At 40.2% G+C, this 21,708-nt stretch overlaps 1 protein-coding gene across 1 annotated transcript in view; it reads left to right on the forward strand.

The window, feature by feature from the left end:
* Positions 1–21,708, forward strand: part of hcrtr2 (hypocretin (orexin) receptor 2) — a 40,232-nt gene that overhangs the window by 235 nt on the left and 18,289 nt on the right. The gene's annotated exons all lie outside the window — the stretch shown is intronic.

Below are 21,708 nucleotides of genomic sequence, written 5' to 3' on the forward strand. Positions count from 1 at the left end.
ATATTTAATGTCTTTTCCCATTCATGCACATTCAGTCCTGCAAAAATCACACTGGAGTACACTTTGGACAACTTTTAGGGAATGTGAATGAGCATATTTTCTACAAGGATAATATCGCTTAAAGCCAAAGTGATGGAAAATATAAAGTAGTCCAGTTTTTCTTTTGATGTTAAGCGGAATCGCAGCTGCTGATGGAGAAGCATCAAGCCAGTGCGCGTCTCTCAGCGCAGCCAAGTGCAGCTGCAAACGCACAGAACTAGACCCCCCACTGATATGTTTGAAGATACGGACTGTGCAAATTATGTCACTTTATTTATACTTGGCTGTCAGTACAAGAGATAAGGGAAAAAAAAGCTTTTTTGCGCGCACAGATTCAGGTCATAATGCACTGCCATGTTGTCTGTTCTTCATCATTTTCCGCTTTTTAGACTGCTTTCAATTTATTTAACTTCAAGGAGACTCAAAGTGACCATGCAGCCTGACCTTTATTGACAGTACTTCAAACAGATATGGAGGCGATTCACTGAGGAACTACTGTGAAATATTTTTGCAAGAAACTGCCTCTTTAGTTGTAGCAGTCATGGTGGCGCCCAGGAAAAGCTTTCATTTTACAGTCATCACATCCTGCTTAATTTGATCCATCTCAACCTCAACTCCCAGTGGCTTGTCTTGCAAATTCATTTTTTTAATGTCACAGCAGGATTGCGCCCTCTTTTTTTTTATCAGCTGGAGCTATTTTAATTCACTGGAGCCATTTTTTTTATCTCTCAAACATTTTGGTCATAATTGCTCTCTCAGCAGGTCCCTCGATTACAGCTGTGCAGACAGTTCAACTTTTTAAAATACGAAGTAGTTGAAACTAAATGTATTGCCTCAGCTTGTGAGACAGAGGAGGTGCAATATAGTACATGAGAAGTATGTGATCGTACTACCTATGGTTTGGATGAAATCTTGCATTCTGCAATTTTTACCTGATTTAAAACCTTCTCTTACTTTAAATAAAATAACTATATTACCATAATTAAAAGCTTCAGATCACAGTTATGGTGACCAACATTATCAGAATTATCCCAATGTGATGAAAATGTTCAAAAGCACTAATATACACTCTGACATAATTTCACCAATTTTCATTTTGTTTAGCAACAATAAGCAGCACTTTTTGTTTGCACAAACCTTCGCATTAGAGTGAACACTGTTGTGTGCAAAAATCTTTTTGACCAGTTTGCACTTGCTGAGGTTTCCAGCACCTTGCCAAGACTAAGCTGGGCGGAACTATGGTTGTCCTTCATCATGTTTGCATAAACATTAAAATGACAACATAGCCAAGTCCCATATTTGAACAGATAGCAGTAGCAAATTATTTCTATAACACAATTTGTACACAGGAAATATTAAGTGTGCTTTACACAGATAAAAGCAAAAGAAACATCTATTTGTAAATATAATTGAAGTAAAGTAGACTGTACATAGAATATTAATTCAGTCAGGAGAGACTCATTCTGAGGGAAAAGACTTTTTATATGTGCACATAAGTATGAGAAATGTGAACAGTCTTTTGGCAAATAGACCCTATTAGGATGTCATATTTAAGGTGGGTGGTGAAGCCAGCCCTATTGGACTCCCTGCGGAGTCTAGGCTCTGGTGGTGGTGGTAGTGGTGCTGATGAGATTAAGAGGGGGCTAAATATCCCGATGTGAAGAGGTGTGGGTGTTTGATCAGCTTGTCCTAGGCTCCTAGGTCCTAAGTTAATGGGGTGAGGAAGGCGCGACCATTCCACCTCAAATGACAGCTGACAGCAGCAGAAAGGGGAACACATTTGAAGTCTGACAGTAACAACATGATTGGCTGAAAGAGATTGTGGCAAAGTTTGATAGGATAATTAGAGGAGCAAACGCCCATCATCAGCTGATTGGAGAGGGCAGTGAGATAGAGAGAGAATTTTGAATGAATGCAGCGTAAAGAAAGTTTTCCTGATTAAACTTCCACTGTGCTTCATTTAAACAGCTCAGTCTCTAAAAGAAAATGCTGGCATTGTCTATTTCTGCAACCTGTGAGTCTATGAATTGTATCTTTGATGTATCTGTAAAACTATGAATGTAGTTTATGAATTGGCTTGTCATCTGAAGGTGGAGGGGATGATGGATGGTGTGTCACCTAGGCGAGACATCTGCCAAGCTGCAGAACATTGTTCGACACAAACAAACAACAAAACAGGTTGTTTATGAGAGGGTCATTGAGGGGGATAGTGCCATAAGAAAACAATCCATTTTTACTGAGACTCTGCTGTCTTTTCAGCTTGGATTAGCATCAAAAGCAGGTATTTTAGGACAAATCATGATCTATTCCCAACCATGTTTGTTCTGCCATGTTAACCCCAGTGAAATGTAAAGAGTTGTAAACAACATATCTGCTAAATAATAACATACAAATGTAACATATCCATAGGTAAAAGAAAAATGTTTTCAACCTGGGTTTGAAAGTTGTTATATAGGGAGAATGTCGAAGATCTTATGGTAGTTGGTTCCAGCTGCACACAGTGTAACAGCTAAATGCAGCTTCACCAGGTTTAGATTTGACTCTGCGCTGTGCTGACTGAGTTATTCTTTAAGCATATCACAGATGTTTTTGTGGGCTAGTAGCAGCATGTTAAAAAGTCTATTTTGTAACAAACTAGAAGCCAGCGTAAAGATTTTCAATTTCAGAACTGGAGTCGTGTGCTCTGCTGTCTTGGTCCAAGACAAATCTCCAGTAGCAGCACTCTGGACAAGCTGCATCTTTTTATTGGTCCCTTTGGGAGACGAGTGGAGAGACCATTACAGTGGTCGACCCCACTGGAGATGACAGCATGGAAGAGCTTCTCTTGGTCATTTTGGGACACCACACTCTTGACTGTGGCTACATTTGTAAGATGATAAAAGGCTTTTTTATTAATTGCTTTGAAATGGCTACTGAAAGATCTGATGCTTTTAGAACACCTAGATTTCACACTTGGTCTTTGGTTTTTAGAGCCTGTGAGTTGAGTTTTTATTTTTATTCATATATCTGAGTATCATCAGCATGACCATGGTAATTATTGTTTAAAGTCCATGTAAAGATAAACATTAGCGGTCCTAGGACTGATCCCTGGGGGGCTCCCACATGTAATAGCCACTCTATTAGATTATCAACTGCCAATGGTGAAAAATGAACTCTGGATCTCCTCGTGCGGGAGGTGAAGGCCTGTCAGAACCAGATCTATGGGGACATGACCATGATTGGTCAAATAATTTCACAATTTCATTTGTCATTAATACAAATTATGATGATCATTATTACTGCGATTAGATCATTCTGATTAATGATTGACCATTAAGCCGTGTTTCTGATAAATATTTTAATGTGCACAATAATAACCTTTCACATTGTAATCGTATTTTTATTTGTTATCTTTTGCATATGTGTGGCTGCTCCGTGTGTGTCTGAGCAGAGTGCATGCGTGTTGTGCACCCGCCTAGAGACGCATATTACTAACTTGTTTAACAACGAAATACTGCGGCGTTGACTTTAGACCAGGTTTTTGTTGGTCACTGGTGCATTTGCTTTTTACGTCATCTAACTAGCAATGCGCCATGACTGCGCCTGACCACCATTTTTAGACCAACACACCCAGAGAAGCGCAAGTTCATTTGCTAGTTAGACGACAACTGCGCCTGCATCTAAATAGCAATGACACTTGCAACATGGATTATGCGCCCTCTGCCGTCCGTCTGCAATGTGTAGTTTTTGGCCAACAGGGGTCTCTGAATCAAAAAAATTACAAAAAATGGAGCAATGCCGTCATTGCTGTAAGTTTCTCCCAATTAGGATTCCTTCAATGTTTATTCTTCAGGAACTTTTACCAGGAGTCAAATCATCCATTGAGGTTAAAATCAGTGTTTCTTAGATGCTGTTTGGCTGGTTGTGGAGGGTCTGGTGCCCCAACTCCTGCTGATGTGCTTTATTCTCTGATAACTTAAGATCCAGATGTCCGATGACTAAAATTCTTCATCTGGTTAAAATATATAGTTAAAAATGACCAAGATCTAAAACATTGGAACATTGGAAAAATGTGGCTCAAAACTGGCTAAAAAGTCAGCCTATGAAAGCTTTTGGCAGGAAATCTCAACCTTGATGCATGGGCAATGGGGATATGACACCACTGACCAGCGACCAAATGACATAGACTGTGTTGTTAATTGAAATTATAGATTTCTCTGAATTTGAAAGTACACAACTCGAACAAGAAATTTAGACATTTAATGCCAAAAAGTAACGTATGTCTTTAAGGACTGTCCCAGAAAGACCTGCCCTACAGTGTCAAACACCACACTGAGATATAGTAAAACTAGAGCTGATATTTTTCCTGCATCAATATTTAGCCAGAATTCACCTCACACTTTTTAAGAGCTGTTTCAGTACTGAGGTCGGAAGCCTGATTGAAATTTGTAAAAATACCTCCTCAGTTAAAAATAATGCTGAGTTGATTAAAAATGACTTTGTCAATAATCTTAACTGTGAAATGAAGGCAGATATTTTTAAAGACCGGGAAAGTGCCTGATAGCAGTGAGATATTAACTATGAGTTGTTTCCTGTAGAGATTTTTGGTCGATAGTAAATTTAAAAGCAAATTAAATTGTACCACAGACGTCAGACTATTTCTAGGTGGTCATAGAGACAGGATATTGTCATTGTCTGAGTGTGTGGTATAAGTGGCCGGTCTAATAGTTTAGATTCTTTCACTGATAAACAAACAAAGTCATTACATTTCTCAGTGGAAAGGAATTCTGGGGTTATCTGTTTTGGGGGATTTGTCAGCTTGTGGCAAATAGAGTGAAGGTTTTATTGTTCATGGTAATCATCTCAGAGAAATGTAGCTGTCAAGCCTGCATGACTCATAGTTAAAACTACAAAGGCTTTGTTTATGTAGGTCATAGTGGATTTGAAGTTTAGTTTTTCTCCACTAACATTTGGCTTTCCTGTCTGTCCTTTTCAGTGCTTTTACCATCATGGTATTTCTCCATGGCTCTTTCTGTTTGCTCAAAGTTCTCTTGACTTTTACCAGTGCAACAATGACATTCAAAATATTCAAGTTAAAGTTGCGGAGTGGAGCAACTGTCTCTACATTCATGGTCAGTGACATAGCCTCCAGAAAGTGAGCACTTGTACTGCCGTTAATATTGCCTTGTCTCAACAGAAACAGGACTTATTGGAAAAACTGGTGCAAACAGTACATCAAAGAAGACAAACAAGGGATCAGAAAGGGCCAAGTCCTTAATCATAACAGAAGATGACAACCATATCAAATGTGCATTAATATAGCCAGTCGCTTGCTTAAGTGTTTGGGGTTTTCCTGCTGTTGCATGCTGCGCCTTTGTCTGAGAGACTGTTGCTATCTTTGGTTGATGCAGGACAGTATTCTAAAGCTTGGTAATCAAACACAGCTTTAATGATAATTAAAAATTGAAATGCTAATTTTAACCACTGTTTTTAGTGTGAAACCAGAAACCATCCCACTTCCAGATAGGAGTCAGGGGAGAAAAGGTATTTTATAAGGAACACTGGTTGATTCATCAGCAGTAAATCTTTTAGTAACCACACATGCTAAATGTTGCAGACAACTCGCAGCAATAATCCATTCTGCAAAACAGCTCAGTCCAGCAGGTCTCTTAGTCTAATGGACAGACTGTGCATAACATGTGTCTGCACATGTTGTTATTGCAGTAACAGTAATCAGACACTAGTATTGATCATTCCAGCATTTCCAGACTAATCATTTAACATTTTCATATCAGCGTTGTAAGGTCAGCAGGTACACCATTTGGCTCGTTAAGCACAACTTACACAGGAACACTGCAAGCTTGTACTTTATACTAAAATTGGAAGATATGAGAGCAACAAATAGGGAGCAAACACACCTGTTTATCTTCTTTCTCCCACAGAATATGACAAGCTATGCCTCATAACTCCATACACCACACTCCACTTTGCAGAGGTTGCCTATATGACATTTGCATTTGTTTGTCTAACAGATTGAGGGTATTTTGAGGGTGTCCTTGCATGCTTCATCAGTAGTTTCAGAGCCAGAGATGACAGGTTCTCATTATAGTTGTCTCCATTAGATAAAGAACTTCTGAAGCAACTATAAACAGAAACATGCAACGTTTTTAAAGTCATCTTAGCTTCTATTTCTTTATGATTTTGTGCCCCAGGCTTTGTTTTCTATTGCTGTTTGCAACACTCTCCATCTTAACGGTTACTGAAAGAAAGCATTTTAAAGAGTCTCTTTGGTTTAGCTTTTTCATAGTTATATAAGTTTGGGCATGAGCAGAGCCACCGACCTCAACAACTTCACCAGAATAAAAAGAAAAAAAAACTAAATGCATACACACATCAAGCGCAACTTCTTATATTTACTTATATTTACTTCTTATATTTATCCTGTTCCTTATCCTTCTTTTAAGCTGGAAAAGGTAATTCAGGGGGATTTATGGCAAAGAACTTAACTTATGTATTGAGCTAATTTGGTCTGATGGTGTGGGGAGGTCTTGGGGTGGTTGCTTCCTCTGCTCCTATAAGATGGAAGTAGGGCGGTGACATCACACGATAGTATGGTCAACTTCAAACTTGCACTTTTTTATCGGAAGAATTAACCTCCACTTTATTAAATTATCACTCCACTCTACAGTCCCCCTCAGCTCTATGGAGCGTTTTAGCATCTTTCAGCTTATTGTTTTGGTTTTACAGCCCATTACTTCACTGTTTTGGTTAAAACAAGTTAGTGACTTGCGACTGTCGAACCCCTTTTCGACAGCCATGGGCTGGCTTAGCTTGACTTGGCCTGGGTTTGGGCCATCAGTCCAGCACAGCAGGGATTTGCAATGCCATTACAACAGGGCTACCTTCTTGAAGGTATGTCTTAAACTGATGATGGCTTGTCTTGAGTGATGACGTTTAAAAGCAGAGTGCTGATCCATGGTTAAAATCCCCTGTTATTTTTGCTGCATGTGTTTTTTTACAGCAGGGCAGGTGAAAGAAGTTTACCTGTTGGAGGTGAGCTGTTTGCAGAGCTGCAGTAAGAGCCTGTTGTCAACAGCTCTTTATCAACATCCCACTGTGACTGTTTTTAGTCTTGCTCCCTAAAGACAAACCGCTAACTAAGCTCCCCCCCCCCCATTATTTTGTTATGTAAAAAGTTTTATTGTGAAGCACCAAAATAAGGAAATATTGCGTTTTCGAGCAGCAACTTCACATGACTTCTAATATGGAGAATAGTGGACATGAAACAGTAAAATAAAGCAGATCTAAAGTAATAACAGGGCACAGAAAGAGAAACTAAACTCCAAATCACAGAGATTCAGTCAAGCTATAAACGTACTGAGAGCTAAACACACAGACAGAGATGAGTGGAGTCTCACAATGCACATACTTGTTTCGGGGGGAGAAGTGGGGTCGGCAAGATGTCACTGCTACCCGTTTGAGGACGAGTGGCCTGGCTTTTGGACCTATCCTGATCCTATCCTATCCTCAGGACTTGGTGAAGGCCAAAAACAAAGTTAAAAGAGAGTGAATATTGGACTTATAATTCATTGGGCAGACACAAACACAACTCCTAATGAAAACAATTGACACCATGGGCTCTAGTTTCGCAGACCGGGCAAGGCGGGGGGCCTGTGCTTCGCCATCTGGGTGTGGCCAGGCGGATTTTGCAAGTTTGGCATACCGTGCACGCTGGCGCCGCTACTCCTCTTTCCCACCTCCGTCCCTCCTACCTGCGCAAGTCGGAAAGAGGGAGGAGAGAAGGCGTGGAGTGGGTTTTACACAGCCCATTCACATCACACCAATCAAATGAGCCCTTCTCCTCGCCCTTAAATGCGGTGCGCGAAGGCGTAATGAGAGTTTACTCAATTCGCCATGGCAGAAGAGAGCGGCAGTGTCAGACGGCCAAACTTCTCCCAGGAGGAAACTGATGTTTTGGTCCGGGAGGTCCAAGCTCGCAGTGTCCGAATATACGGAACTGCGAGCAGACCTCCACGGGCTGATGATGCAAAGGTAGCCTGGGAGGAGGTCACCACAATCATAAATCAATGTTGCGTCTCTCTTGTGCGCGCGTGCGCTCTCTCTTTTTCTCTCGCAGTCTTGCTCTGTTTCTTTTCTTTTGGCTTTTCTAAGATGACAGATGCTGAATATATACTCCCTATCTGATGCTGTGGCTGTTTGTGGTTGGCTGAGAGGGATGTGAACTCATCAATTAGCAGCTGTGTTAATCAGGTTGGGTTTCCATTACACATGCCAAACGTGCCAAACGGTGCCAATCCCCTTTGATCTGACATCAGATGTGACGGGACAGTCGGTATAGAGATACATTTATGTGCTGATTGCAGATAGTTGCATTGAATAGTGGTTTTGTGGCTATTTATTGCATCATTAATGTGCCTGATATTCTGGAAACCTGCCTGTGAGGTTTTGGTGACGTGTGCGCACTGTCCGCTGGTCAGCCAAACTTCGGCTTATACCGGTTACGCTCCGCCTGCGCTGACAGTAGACCTGGTTTCAGCTGGCGAGCTTTTAGCGCACCTTCGGCGAAGCCTTTTGGCACAAAACTGTCACTGCGCCAAGCTGGATCTGTCGACACCTCCCCCTGCTGCGTCGCCACACCCATCTCAGTGCACCTCGGTCTGCCAAACTACCAAACTGAGCGCGCCTCGGGTTGTGCTGCTCGAAACTAGCTCTGCGCGGGGTTCACCACCCTGTGCCACACCAGGAAACTAGAGCCCCTTGTGTCTGTTTGCTAACACTAATTGCTAACACTTTTTTACCATATCGACTCTGTGGGGTGACGATATGTAAATGTTGTGTATTCTGTTTGTTTCTGCTGCCCTCAGGGAGCTGAAAAAAAGTTAATTAAGGTTTTATAATAACAAGCAAATTACTTATATGTTGAGATTCCAGTGGGGGAGGCCAGCGGGTGCCAATCAGATGCCAGTTGGAAGCTCATGCCAATGACACCTAACATCTTGGCTGACGGGCCTTGGCAGGGCAGCATATAGCTCCTACTGGTATCTGATTGGCCACCTCTGGTGAGCCTCTTAGCATGATACTGTAGGTAATGAGTTATTTATTAATGTTTATGTTTATGTTTACGTTATACCACTAAAGCTGCAAGCTGACGACCACCTGTTGCATTTTATAGATGGTGACATCACCTCGTTCAGCCAGCAGCACATCTCAGCTTGAGATGCATGCCTTTGGCTTTGTTTTGGGTTTAGTGCTAAACTGCATTCATTTAATTATGATCACAATAACAGATCAGAGAGGGCTCGTGTCTTTGAAGTAGGTGTACAGAACTGTTGCTGTGGGCCACGGCACACCTACAAAAGTCATAAGTTGATTTAGGCCAATTATTTACTAAGTAGTGATGAGTTCATTACGTCATTCTTTTTGTGTGCGTGCAAAAATTTCAGGTGTGGCTCACTTACCGAAAATCAAACAGCATTTTTAAATAATAACCGAATCCCAACTGAGACTTTACAGTAAAAATTGTGTCATTACTTCTAACAGGAAGTCATTCTCATAAAGACACAATGCTTTCAGCCTATCAGAGTGAGCTGTGTCACTTCCCTGTCTTTACTTGTTTCATAATCATTATGCTCACATGAAAGAGTTTGAGTTTGTTACAAGCGGTTAATAACATCCAACATCATGAAGTATTAAAAGTTGAGTGAACAGAACATATAATATGAGAGATATGAGAGAAAACTGTGGATTACAGAGGGGATAAAAAATACTAAAATCAGAAGATATTAGCACTAAAGCAGAATAGATAAATAATCAAAAGGACTAATGCACTATAATGCAAAAAATGTATCAATCAAATCAAAGACATAGGAAATATGTGTGTAATCACCATATAAGCTGTGCTATCAATACTTTTAACATGTTAAGTACCATAAAATAAGCATGGAAAGAAATGAACTCATAATTCTTGTGCTCTTATTAAGAAAACTATAATTATTAAAACTTTAACAAGTAAAAAATACAAACAAAACCACATGGATCTCACTGCAATCAGTTGTCCAGTAACACGCTGGTGCAACTCTTTTAAAATATTACTTGCTTTTATGATTTATAGCTTTACAACACTATGATTTTATGAATCAGCTAATCCATGTTTTAAACTGTTTTACTTTTAAATGTTCTTTAAAACATTGAGCTTACATTAAAACTGCACCACCCATTTCACAGGTGTTAACCAGTGCAAGCAGGTGTGAGGGAATTAATCAGCTGTGGGTGTGTTTTTCGATAACTGACAACAGCCTGTGCACCATATGTCACATGTCTTACAAACGAATGGACAAGGGAACAAGAAAAACAAAAAAAAAACTCAAGCTCCTTACACAATAAAGCCTATTTACAAAATTATCTGCAAAAAAATGTTGATCTTATGAATGAAAACATCAGCCTTAAAGCTTTCATAAATTATTCAAATGTTGCAACATTGTACATCCTTATGCTGTGTATCATAAATTGGTCTTTTGAGGTCCCCAAATCCATTATAGCATGACATGCCATGGTATCTCATCATTTAATACTTTGGGAGATCATGTTTGCAGATTAAACATCCAGTACACTTCTCTTCTGCTACATATTACTACAATGATACCACCTCTCTCTGACAGAGTCACTTTTTCAGTGCCCTGGAACCTAAATGATATGATATCATGTTTTAAGTCATTAAACTGCTACTGGGTAATCTCCATCATTTCTCCTTATGGAGCTCTTGAGTTCACTTATTCTCTGCTTCAGTGCACGTGATGTTTTACCAACAATCTACTAATAAATTGTGAAACTGAGCAAGAGCAGTGTGCAGGATTTTCTGCTCAAAGTAATATTTTCCAATGCACCTGTGTCTAAAATAGTTGGATGTGCAAATACCTTTCTTCAAACTATTTGTCCCTGAAGGGCAGTTGGTTTTTGCAGCATGACAAATACAACAGGAAATTAAAAATTTAAACTGCTAACAGTGGTGGCACTGTTCCTGCTGATGTTGAGAATTGAAGTATTTTGGATCTGCAAGATTATGAAAAATGCAAAAATAAAAATGCTTGAAGAAAAGAATGCCAATATTGGCACCATTTTCCATTGTGTATTGCAAATTCCTTCATTCCTGAATTCAGAATTTAAAGGCTGATCACTGTCTGTCATTAGCGCACACGTGAATACATTTTCTATATCTCATACTGTCATACTGTTGACTAAAACTGTTTTATAAGTTGGTCCATGTTCCCTAGACATGTACTGATGGATTAAAAATGCAGCAGTTCACATCTGAGCTTCTGTGACATAGTGAGTGCTTTAGAGGTTTGCAGTGACATTTATTATAATGGAAATACAATCGATGTCCCACTCAGGCTATAAAACTGGGCGTCGAACAAACAGCGGGTTGCCAGAATGAGTCAAATGTTTTTTATTTGCGCTGACAATATTCCATATTTTTGACAATATGTGATGCAGTGTTTTTGTTCATTATAATGGGATGCTGTAAAAACCTTAGGGAGACTAAAAAGCCCGCAACAGCTCCTTTTTCAGCAAGTCAACCCACTAACCTGGTTTATGAGAAAGGCAGATTGTGTTTCTGGCCATGGGCTGTCACTTCCCTTTAACTTGGTATTGTTTGCCAATACCCTTTTAGTCTTTTTGGCATGCTACATCTTCAAGTTTCTTAACCAGCGACTCTTACTTTGTCCAACCACCATTTGCATGTGTGCTTGTGAGAGCTGCTCAGTTATTTGTAAATCCGTCACTAAGTTTGTGTGTAAAGTTGCTCCTAAGTTCCTCGTCATCACTTGCCAGTTTCAAACTACTGATTTATTAAATCACACAGCAGTAACATTTTAAAAGTTGAACATTATTGGTTAGGTATGTTTAATAATTACATTTTTTTCCAGTTACAATTACGTAACAGTATTTTATCAATCTCCTTCTTATTCCAGGAAGCATTAATATTACTAACTCTGAAACATATTCAGCCAGGACATTAATAAAGCAAAGCACTAACTATATTTACGAAGGACTGGCACTTAAGTTTATTATATTTCTTGGCCCCTTGAACTGCTATTTATGAAGTTATTATAGCTTGTGATGGTGAGTCTTTACTATATTTCTTATGTTTTAGGAGCTGTTGTGTAACCCAGCTGGCCACCAACATTGCTGCTTGAATTTAGGTCATGATGATTGGTGACCAAAGTTAAATGTCAGGACATCTACTGCCAACATCAATTTGACGTAAAATACTGATGACAGATGATGCTGATGCTTTGTTGGTTTTAAGTTGTTGTTAAGCAACCAAAATCTAATGTCTTTGAAACGTCTCATGCAAACGTCATTAACATTAAGTTGTAAGGTATCTAGAACAAACCGAACTTCTGCACACAACATCATGAAATCCAATGTCATACAGCATTTTCTGTCCAATATACATCTTTTTGATGTCTCTCTGATGCCAGCTGGGAAAATCACTAGTTTAAAACCAGCTAGTATTACAAAGAACTAACAAGGACATACACAAAAGTAGCAGTGGATCTACAAATAGTTGTTTATCACAGGTTTCTCAATAAAATCTGCAAGCAACCCGTTCATGTTAGAGGGAGTCATTTTATTCAATGTGAAACACTCCCTTATGGCGCTTTAATGGCAGCTGCACCGAACTTCCTTTTTATTTGCTAAGTCTTTGTTATTGTTGATTTAACTTGAAGTCCTGCTCTTTGTATATTTTCTTAATTGACACTGGGCTGACCCAATCACATTTTGAAACCCCTTCCCCCTCTGGGCTCAGCGCCTTCATCAAACAGCCTCTGCAACAACAAGTGTGCCAAAATGAATAATACAAGACACACGGGAGGTGCAGAGAAATTGCAGGTCGGAAGTATTTTTTTTGACCTGGACTTTTCACACCCTTTTAGCAACTTGCCGGCTGCTCAGAGTAACATCTTTCCCTCTCCTCTCTCACAAGCAGGCAGGAGAAAGTTACTATGGTGATGCAAAAATGTGATAGTCTTTGTATCCCCTCCTCTTCGAGCCCCTCTTCAATATGTCTTGACATTAAAATGTCCCCTTAAACGTTGAAAGAAACCTGCACCTTTGTATCATATCATTGCTGAACATGTTACAATACACTGACAGCTGGCTACATCTGACGGCTCATACACGACATCTAAACTGATCATAGTGAGCAGCAGGTGTGTAGTGTAGTTGAATTAGCTGCAGGTCACTGCAGAAATCTTGACTTTCTCATGGCAAACATTTAAACTCGTTATAGCAGGTGGAGTACAGGTGTAATTAAAAGCATTAGCCTAATGATGGCTTCGTTGCAGCCACACCAGTAAGACAACAATACCAGAGGACACTGGCACACCTAAATGAAATTCAGCCACTGGTTACACCTCTGTATGACATGCCAAAATACAGTACCTGTGGTTATATTGAGTATAAATCTTGATATTGATTGACACATGACAATAAAACTCCCAGCAAGGACACAGACAGTAAATATAATGTGTCCAGTTCGTAAATCTTGATGAATTTGTGTTTTTGTGGTAAATGTTTACATCACCTGTGTACAGCAGTGGAAGATGCACTCAGATCTTTTACTTTACTTACTTTACTTTTACTAGCAATACCGCAGTGTAAAAATACTGTGTGACAAGTGAAAGCCCTAAATTAAAAATGGTACTTAAATAAAAGTACAAAAGTAATAGCATTAGAACATGCTAAATGAACCAAAAGTAAAACGACACTGAACAGTCCATTTCAGAATAATAAATATTATATTATTGGATTATAATTATTGACACATTACTATTCAAACGTCTCTAATGTTGCAGCTGGTAAAAGTGGAGTTCATTTTAACGGGTAGCTCAAGCACTTTTTTAATCTTTTTATTTTTTTAACTTTATGTATTCATTTTTCTTTTTTGTGTGTTTGGTTTTTTTTTCTTCTTTCTTTCCTCTTTTACTAATTTTAGCCTTATGTTGCTGTACAGGAAGGTTGAAATACTGTAAGAAGTAAAACTTATTATGAACCATATAATTGTACTCTACATTACTACTCTACTTGCTACCAGAAAGCCTTAAATTTAAAGAGGCTATTTAACTCAGTCAAATCATGAACTGGACATGTTAGAGCAATGCACATGACATTATAATGAGCATGTGATGGACTCTCATAACATTGCAGCAGTTTAACAACTGAATCTTTTTAAAGCATAGTGTGCTGAAACAAAATTTCTTTTGTTCATAAATGTTTTCAGTAACATTCTTTATGAGCTTCAGAATTAAGGCATCATTATAAATCAATAAAAACAATTGGACATGAAACTCTCACTCCTTCATCCTAGAAATAACACTTCACAACAATGACAGAGAGTCACTACTCTTTGCACTAATTCTTCAAGCTTTAGGATCACACATTCTCTAATACATACTTTAAAATTCAAACCTGTACCATAACTATTGTTGTTATCTATATTTAGTTATCATTGTACATCAATAGTTTGTTTTTTTTTTTTTTTTTTTAAAGAGTATTTTTTCTGGCTTTTTTTTTGCCTTTAATGTACAGGACAGCGTGAAATGGGGTGAGAGAGAGAGCAGGGGGGTGACATGCAGTAAATGGTTGCAAGCCGGACTCAAACCTGCGACCACTGCGTTGAGGCATTGCCTATGTACATGGAGCACCGGCACTATCCACTCCACTACCGACGTCCCAGTAGTTTGTTATTCTGATGTATCACTGGGTGACACATTAATTTGAATGATTTCTCATTAAAAATAAAAGAATAAACAAAGAAATGGCATCAGTACATGAGCTTCGTGCCCGGTTTCACTCCGAGGTTGTCGAAATCTGGCGCTTGGGCAGTGATTTACAGCGTCAGAAGCCAACAAAAAAGGTGTCCTTGAACGTCGGCATGATACACAGCCAGTTGCTGGTACTGTATAGTTTAACAGCGCCAGTGGCGTTAGGGGGAAACGCGGCAGGACAGGGACGAAAGTTAAGACGGTAAAAGTCCAACTGGGGCGGGCGGGAGTGGTGGTAGATGGGGAAGATTCCAAAGCCAAACCCTGTTCTGTTTTCCTAAATCTAACCACGTACTTTTGTTGCCTAAACCAACAATGTATGTTTGTTGTTGAAGCGAAGAAAACGTCAATTTGTGCTGTGATAAAGACATAGTGCAATTATTGTGAAAGAGACTATATGTAAATGGTAAATTTCCTGTGAAAACTGAAGTGTATTTTGAAAGAAGACAATACATGTAACAGGCAACATCAACAACCAAAGCACCCAGGGTACCTTGCACATTGTATGTGGACGTGGAATGTCCATGACCACAACATCAATATGTAACGAGGGGCTTGGCAATGAGTAAGACACATGAAATGAAATGATGACAATAAAAAGTATTTTAAAAAGAAGGAGGAGGAGAAGAAGAAGAAGAAGATGGAGAAGAAGGAGAAGATATACTTTGTTAATCCAGAGGGGGAACAGTTTTCTTCGCTCTGTTGCCATACACACAGGCCTGAAATACACACACACGCACACACACACACACACACACACACACACACACACACAAACGCAAACAGGACCTATGCATGCATTAAATGAAGAGATGTCAGAGCGAGGGGGCTGCCTTGGACAGGCGCCCCGAGTGATTTGCAAGCCAAGTCCGTATGGACTGAGCTGCTGGAGCCCATACCAAGCTTATTGAATTTAGTGGAGTAAAAAGTACAATACTTTCCTCTGAGATGTGGTGGAGTAGAAGTACAAAGCAGTATAGCCTAAAATGGAACCACTTGAAGTACTCTACAAGCACCCTACCTCAAAACTGTGTACTTATAACGGTGTACTCATGTGTATTTGTACGCATACATTCCAGTGTTTTGCACGTAATAGTCTCACTCCTTAAGTCATCAAATCATAGTTACAGTAAGTGCTCTATAGGCATTGGGCAGATCATAGGCAGCCTTACCTATGTTTCAACTGTTTCAGTTGAAACGGGCCCCGGCCACCAGGGGGCCCCCAACTGACTGACAAAAAAATAAATGAAGACACAATAATAAATCACTGCCTGCCATCACCTAACTAGCTAGCTAACATTCCTAACGTTACAAAATGAAACGCACATACCAGAGTGGTGCTGAAAAGCGAAAACTAGCAGACATCAAAAGGAAAGCTGTGAGTAGTCTTCCAAAAAGTGACCTCTTTCTTTGGTCCTGCATCTATAACAGCTGCACCGACTACAGCAGCGGCTGCCGCCCACTCACATAACGCCAGCCAAACAACAAATACGGGAGAAGGTGAAAATAAAGACCTTTCTACTGAAACAGCTGGTGATAATGATGACCAAACATTATCGTTTGAAGCACCACATGATGATAGTCCCACAACTGAGACAGGTGAGGGAGATGCCACCACCAGCACTGTAGCCAGGGAGAAAGTCCCACTGCCATTCACAGAGACAGACCCGGCATGTTGGCCAGAGCATATTAGCAGTGACCAACGGATCGATATTGTTCGGAGAGGTCCCCTTCAGATAGAGGACTTTAACTTCCCACAGAGTCAAACACACCGCCGTTTTACTAATGACAGATATTTCATAAGGATGAAAAATGGAGAAAAAATACGCAGGTCATGGTTAGTGTATTCAAAATCATCAGATTCAGTTTTCTGTTTCTGCTGTACCCTATTTGGCAAGCGAAATCACAGTCTCGCTGACGGGGGTTTCAGAATGTGGGAACGGCTCACACTCACACTCCAGGATCATGAGAAATCAAATGCACACCGTTCCAACATGGACAGCTGGCGCAAGCTGGAGACGTGCGTAAGAACGCACAGTGCCATTGAGAAAACACACCAAGAAATACAAATGCTGGAGAAAAAACACTGGAACGACGTCATGAAAAGGATAATTGCAATAGTCTGTCACCTTGCAGAACGAAACCTTTCTTTTTTCCCTCCGTCTGTCTCTGTCTTTTCATGCAGGTAGTGAGTTGTCCATGGTGCTGAAATGACACAGAGCACTCATTATTTTTGTTGTTAATTTAAGTTGAGAATTTTGAATTTTTGATTTTTTGGATTTGTTTTTTTGAAAACAAATCTGTAGAAAGTTGTTTCTCTTTTATTTCCGTTTCTCTGACCGAGAGAGTGCTCTGACCACAACTGGACAAAAATAATACGGAGCACTCATTATTTTTGTTGTTAATTTAATTTGAGGGGATTGTAAGGGACAATAAAGTATCCATATCCTTATTTGTTGCAAACCAACCTGAATTCTTGCCTTTTCTGCTGAGTCCCAGTTTCTTGCCCTGGTTATGATTTTAACACTTGGTCACAATGTATTGTTTATATGTGTGTCCTTGGGATGCATGGATGACTTTACTGCGTTCTTTCAGCTTATAATGCGTCACGCAGGACGTGTAGCTGGCAAACATAATTATGTTTATGTTTTACATGGTAGGGCCCCATATTAAGTATTGAAACGGGCCCCCTGATACCAAAGGCCGCCTCTGGGGAGAAATGGGGAGAAGCAGATAGTGAGCACAACTACAAAAGAGGAAACAAAGCAACAAACGGAACAACTCAGGGTGGAAGCAGGTACCTACAGTTATTTCTGTCTCATTCATAATTTTGATTGAATGGTGAGTATGGGTGGTCGCGCTGCTAATGCTGCTCGCATTAATGTGGATCCAGCTATCCAGGGATTTATGTAGATGTGCCGCTCTTTCATGTTTGGTTTTTGAGAGATGAGACATGGTCTAGTTTGTCTGTGTTTTTGTGATAGTGCCTGTAGATGCTTGGTTCCTTTAGTAGCATGCGGAGCTGTAAGGGAGACATGGTAGATCCAAAGCAGCTTACTCATGTCTTTCTCCCAGCGGGGAAACAACATGTGTATCCAACTTCAGTAGCCTACACTAACTGAAATACAAAAGGAGGAAGTGTTGCCAGAAGGTTTGTTTATATTGCAGCAGACATAATTAATAATACTCTTTTATGGTATTAGTAACTTTTAAGTCTTAATTAGAGTTTCAGTGATTGAATTGTGGAATTATAACAACTTCTCATAGTCCCAGCACTGATCAGAAATGCTCAAAAAGATCATTTCACTTGACTTGACGCTGTCTTTGATGTTGTGCATAGTTATAGTCATGGTCTAGACTTTTCATTCTGCTTATGTAATCCACTGCAGGTCTACAGTATCACGTCTGCATTTTATAGTGATGATATCACATATAAGGCTTGAAGAAGAAACAGGAAACATAAGAAAAAACTTTCAACATTTAATCAGACAGCAGTCAGTCAACACCAGCTTAAAGGGACAGTTCACACCCAAATCAAAAATACATATTTTTCCTCTCACATGCAGTGTTATTCATCAGTCTAGATTGTTGTGGTGGGAGTTGCCGAGTGTTGGAGATATCGGCTGTAGAGATGTCTGCCTTCTTATGAATATAATGGGACTAGATGGCACTCAGCTTGTGGTGCTCAAAGCGCCAAATAGATAATACATTTGAAAAACTCAATAGCAGAAATCATGATCCGGTTACCTAAAATAATCCACAGACCTTGCTGTGAGCAGTTTCAGTAGGAACTTTTTTCTCTCTAACGAACAGCACCCGCCAACCATATCACTGCACAGAAGGAAGCATCTATCTTTTGCTAGCTCACCTAGCACCACTGAGCCTATAGAAAGAAAATAGTTCCTCAACATATTGTCACTCTGACCTTGTCACATATTGACGTTTGGTCATGCACTTTCCATGTCCAGATACGACAAGCAAGGTACCCTGGGCGCATTGGTTGCTGGCGTTCTGGGACATCATGTTAAGTACTGCTTGTTACATGCACTGTCTTCTTTCAAAATACACTTCCGTTTTCACAGGAAATTTAACATTTACATATACAGTAGTCTCTTTTGAAATAAACACACTATGTCAGTTTAACACCGCAAATCGACGTGACACGAACATTGCTCTCCCAGGTGAAGTAGGTGTTTGTTGGACCCATCCACCACCTCTCCGAACCTGGACTTTCGCCACCTTAACTTTCATTCTGATCCGGCCGAGCGCCGTTAAACTGTAACAGCGACCGCCCACGTATCATGTCGTTGTTAAAGGAAAGCTTTTGTCATCAGTAGGCTCGTTCGGGATGAACTGCGCCTTGCCTGGAAAGTAGACAAGATCAGGCGACCAAAAGCTGCAGTGAAGTCCGACAGTTTTATTAAAATGCTTTACAGATTATCTGTAATTAATGTTCATGGTTCAGCCTCCACTGTACATGAATTCTCATGTAAATCAGCATCATATCAGTTTGCTGCCGCAGAGCAGTGCTGTCCCCTCAACTACACAGACAAAAAAACAAAACAGGACAACAGCTTTTATTAAAGATCAGTCAGATATAGTCAGGGCTTCACATCTGTACAGATTCTCACATCCCACTGACCACAAGTCTCTGTTTTGCTAAATACTTCAATAACTTAACAGTCAAATTTTAATATATAATAGACTACATATATTTAGTCTCTGACGACTAAACTTCACCATCAGTCGATGACTTTTTCTTGGCTTTCTTTGAGCATCACAAGCCCAGTACCATCAGTTCCATTGAATTAAAGAGAAGGCAGACATCTCTACAGCTGATATCTCCAACACTCGGCAGCTCACACCAAAACGATCTACATAAATAAATAGCACTAAGAGGAAAAATATGTATTTTTGATTTTGGGATGAACTGTCCCTTTATGAGCCCTGTGCACCCCTGGTCCACCCTACACACTTCTGTTGCCTGATAAGACCTCTTCTCAGGACTATTATTAGGCCCGTTTCCACTGAAGAAGTTCCTGGCACTATTTGGGGGGCAGGAACTACTACAGGAACGTCCTCTCGCTCAGCCCTCTCAACCGCCATGTCTCCACTGAGAGAGCGGAGTAGGAGGAAGGTTCCTGTAAAGTTACGGGCTCTGGATGTGACGTAATCGTTGCGCGACCATTTACTGGGGTGACGTAGGGACGCCGTTAGCTGATAGCCCTTAGCAGTGTCTGTAATAACTCACTAAATGGCCCGTGAAAAAAAAAAAAAAAAATCCAGCAGATGTCTTAGTTACAATATGATTGAGCTAACTGGAGTAGTTTCATGTCGTATCCGATAATGGGAGGCTTTTAACAGATGACGTCCTGATGTTAGCTTTGCTGCTGTTAGCTGTCCCTGTCAGCGGCAGCCACTGATGCTTTCTAGACATCGTGATTTCCCAAAACTGAATAAATACCACACATAGCAAAACAAGACTGCTTTGCTAGCTCAATCATGTTGCAACTAAGATATCCACTGGAAAAAAAAAAATTTTCACGGGCCATTTAGTGAGGTTTTTTTTTTTTTTACATGGCGGAGGAAGCTATATGAACGAGCTAAATGAACGAGCTAATCCTCGTTTTAGAAATGCCGGCTATTTTGTTGCTTTCTGTTGACATCACATCCCTCCTTCAGTATATCCAATCAGCACCAAGTAATCCCCAAGCCCCAGCCAGGAGCCTTTCAGGCCGTTCTGAGTACCTACCCCGAGGCAGGGACTTGTTTAGTCCCCGTAAAAGTTCCGGAACTCTGTCCTTCGGGGGTGGTTCCTGCGGTGGAGACACGCACCAACGCACCCCGTAAAATTACCCCGAAGTTCCTGCAGTGGAAACGGGCCTACTGATCAACATGTCCTACACGCAATATATTAATTAATGAATAAATGTCTGTTACAGTTATTATGTCTGCCAAACTCTGACCATTCTTATTGGTTTGTTGTGTTTGATGACCTGGTATAAAGGTGCAATCAGACAAATTGTGCTTGGTATTCGATTCAATGATGAACAGAGGCAGAAAATGTTATTCTGATGGTGAACTGTCCAACAATATTCACCTCACGGATTCTGTCTGATTGACTAGCAAAATTGCGAGGCTGTACAACATCTTGACACAGCGAGGTAGAACGAGCACAAGTGTAATCGATAAAATGAATGATTGCTGAATTTCACGCAGCTGCTTCAATTTTATAGTCTTGAAAAATGGCACATGTCGGTTGAGTCAACTTGAATTGATGGCTCACAGCAAGTAAACAATATACCAGATGAAGCAAGAGTGATGTGTACAACACAGGCTAGAAAAATACATATATTTCACATGGTTGTAGTGGCTGGATCTAAAGAAAAAGGCTCTGTTCTGTGCACACGTAAAGAGTTGCAATCTGGCTTTCCCTTTCAACTAGTGGTGACATGCTTTCTCCATACCCTAGGCAGCAGCAACCCAACCACCAGAAGAAATGTTGGCTTTATGTTCCTGCAAACCACAAATATGCAACATTTGTACATTATTATGTTGCAAATATGTTGAAACTTTATGTTTCAGCAACACTGTGGTAAATGTGTGTTTTTTTAGGCACAAAAACACTTGGTTATGCTTCTAAAAAGAGCATGTCTTAGCCTAAAATATCGCACCACAATCACACACAAGCTCGCTATAAAAAAATAGTGTTGTTGGTCTTTGGTCTCAAACAATGGTCTGCAGTGGTTTGCAGCTTGGCAGTAGTCTGGCCATTCATTCACAATTCTCTCCACCTCCAGATGAAAAACTGCCAAGCTGCAGACCACTGCTTGAGACG

Source organism: Epinephelus fuscoguttatus, linkage group LG16 (genome assembly GCF_011397635.1).
Source record: "Epinephelus fuscoguttatus linkage group LG16, E.fuscoguttatus.final_Chr_v1".
In the NCBI taxonomy this organism is placed as follows: Eukaryota; Metazoa; Chordata; class Actinopteri; order Perciformes; family Serranidae; genus Epinephelus; species Epinephelus fuscoguttatus.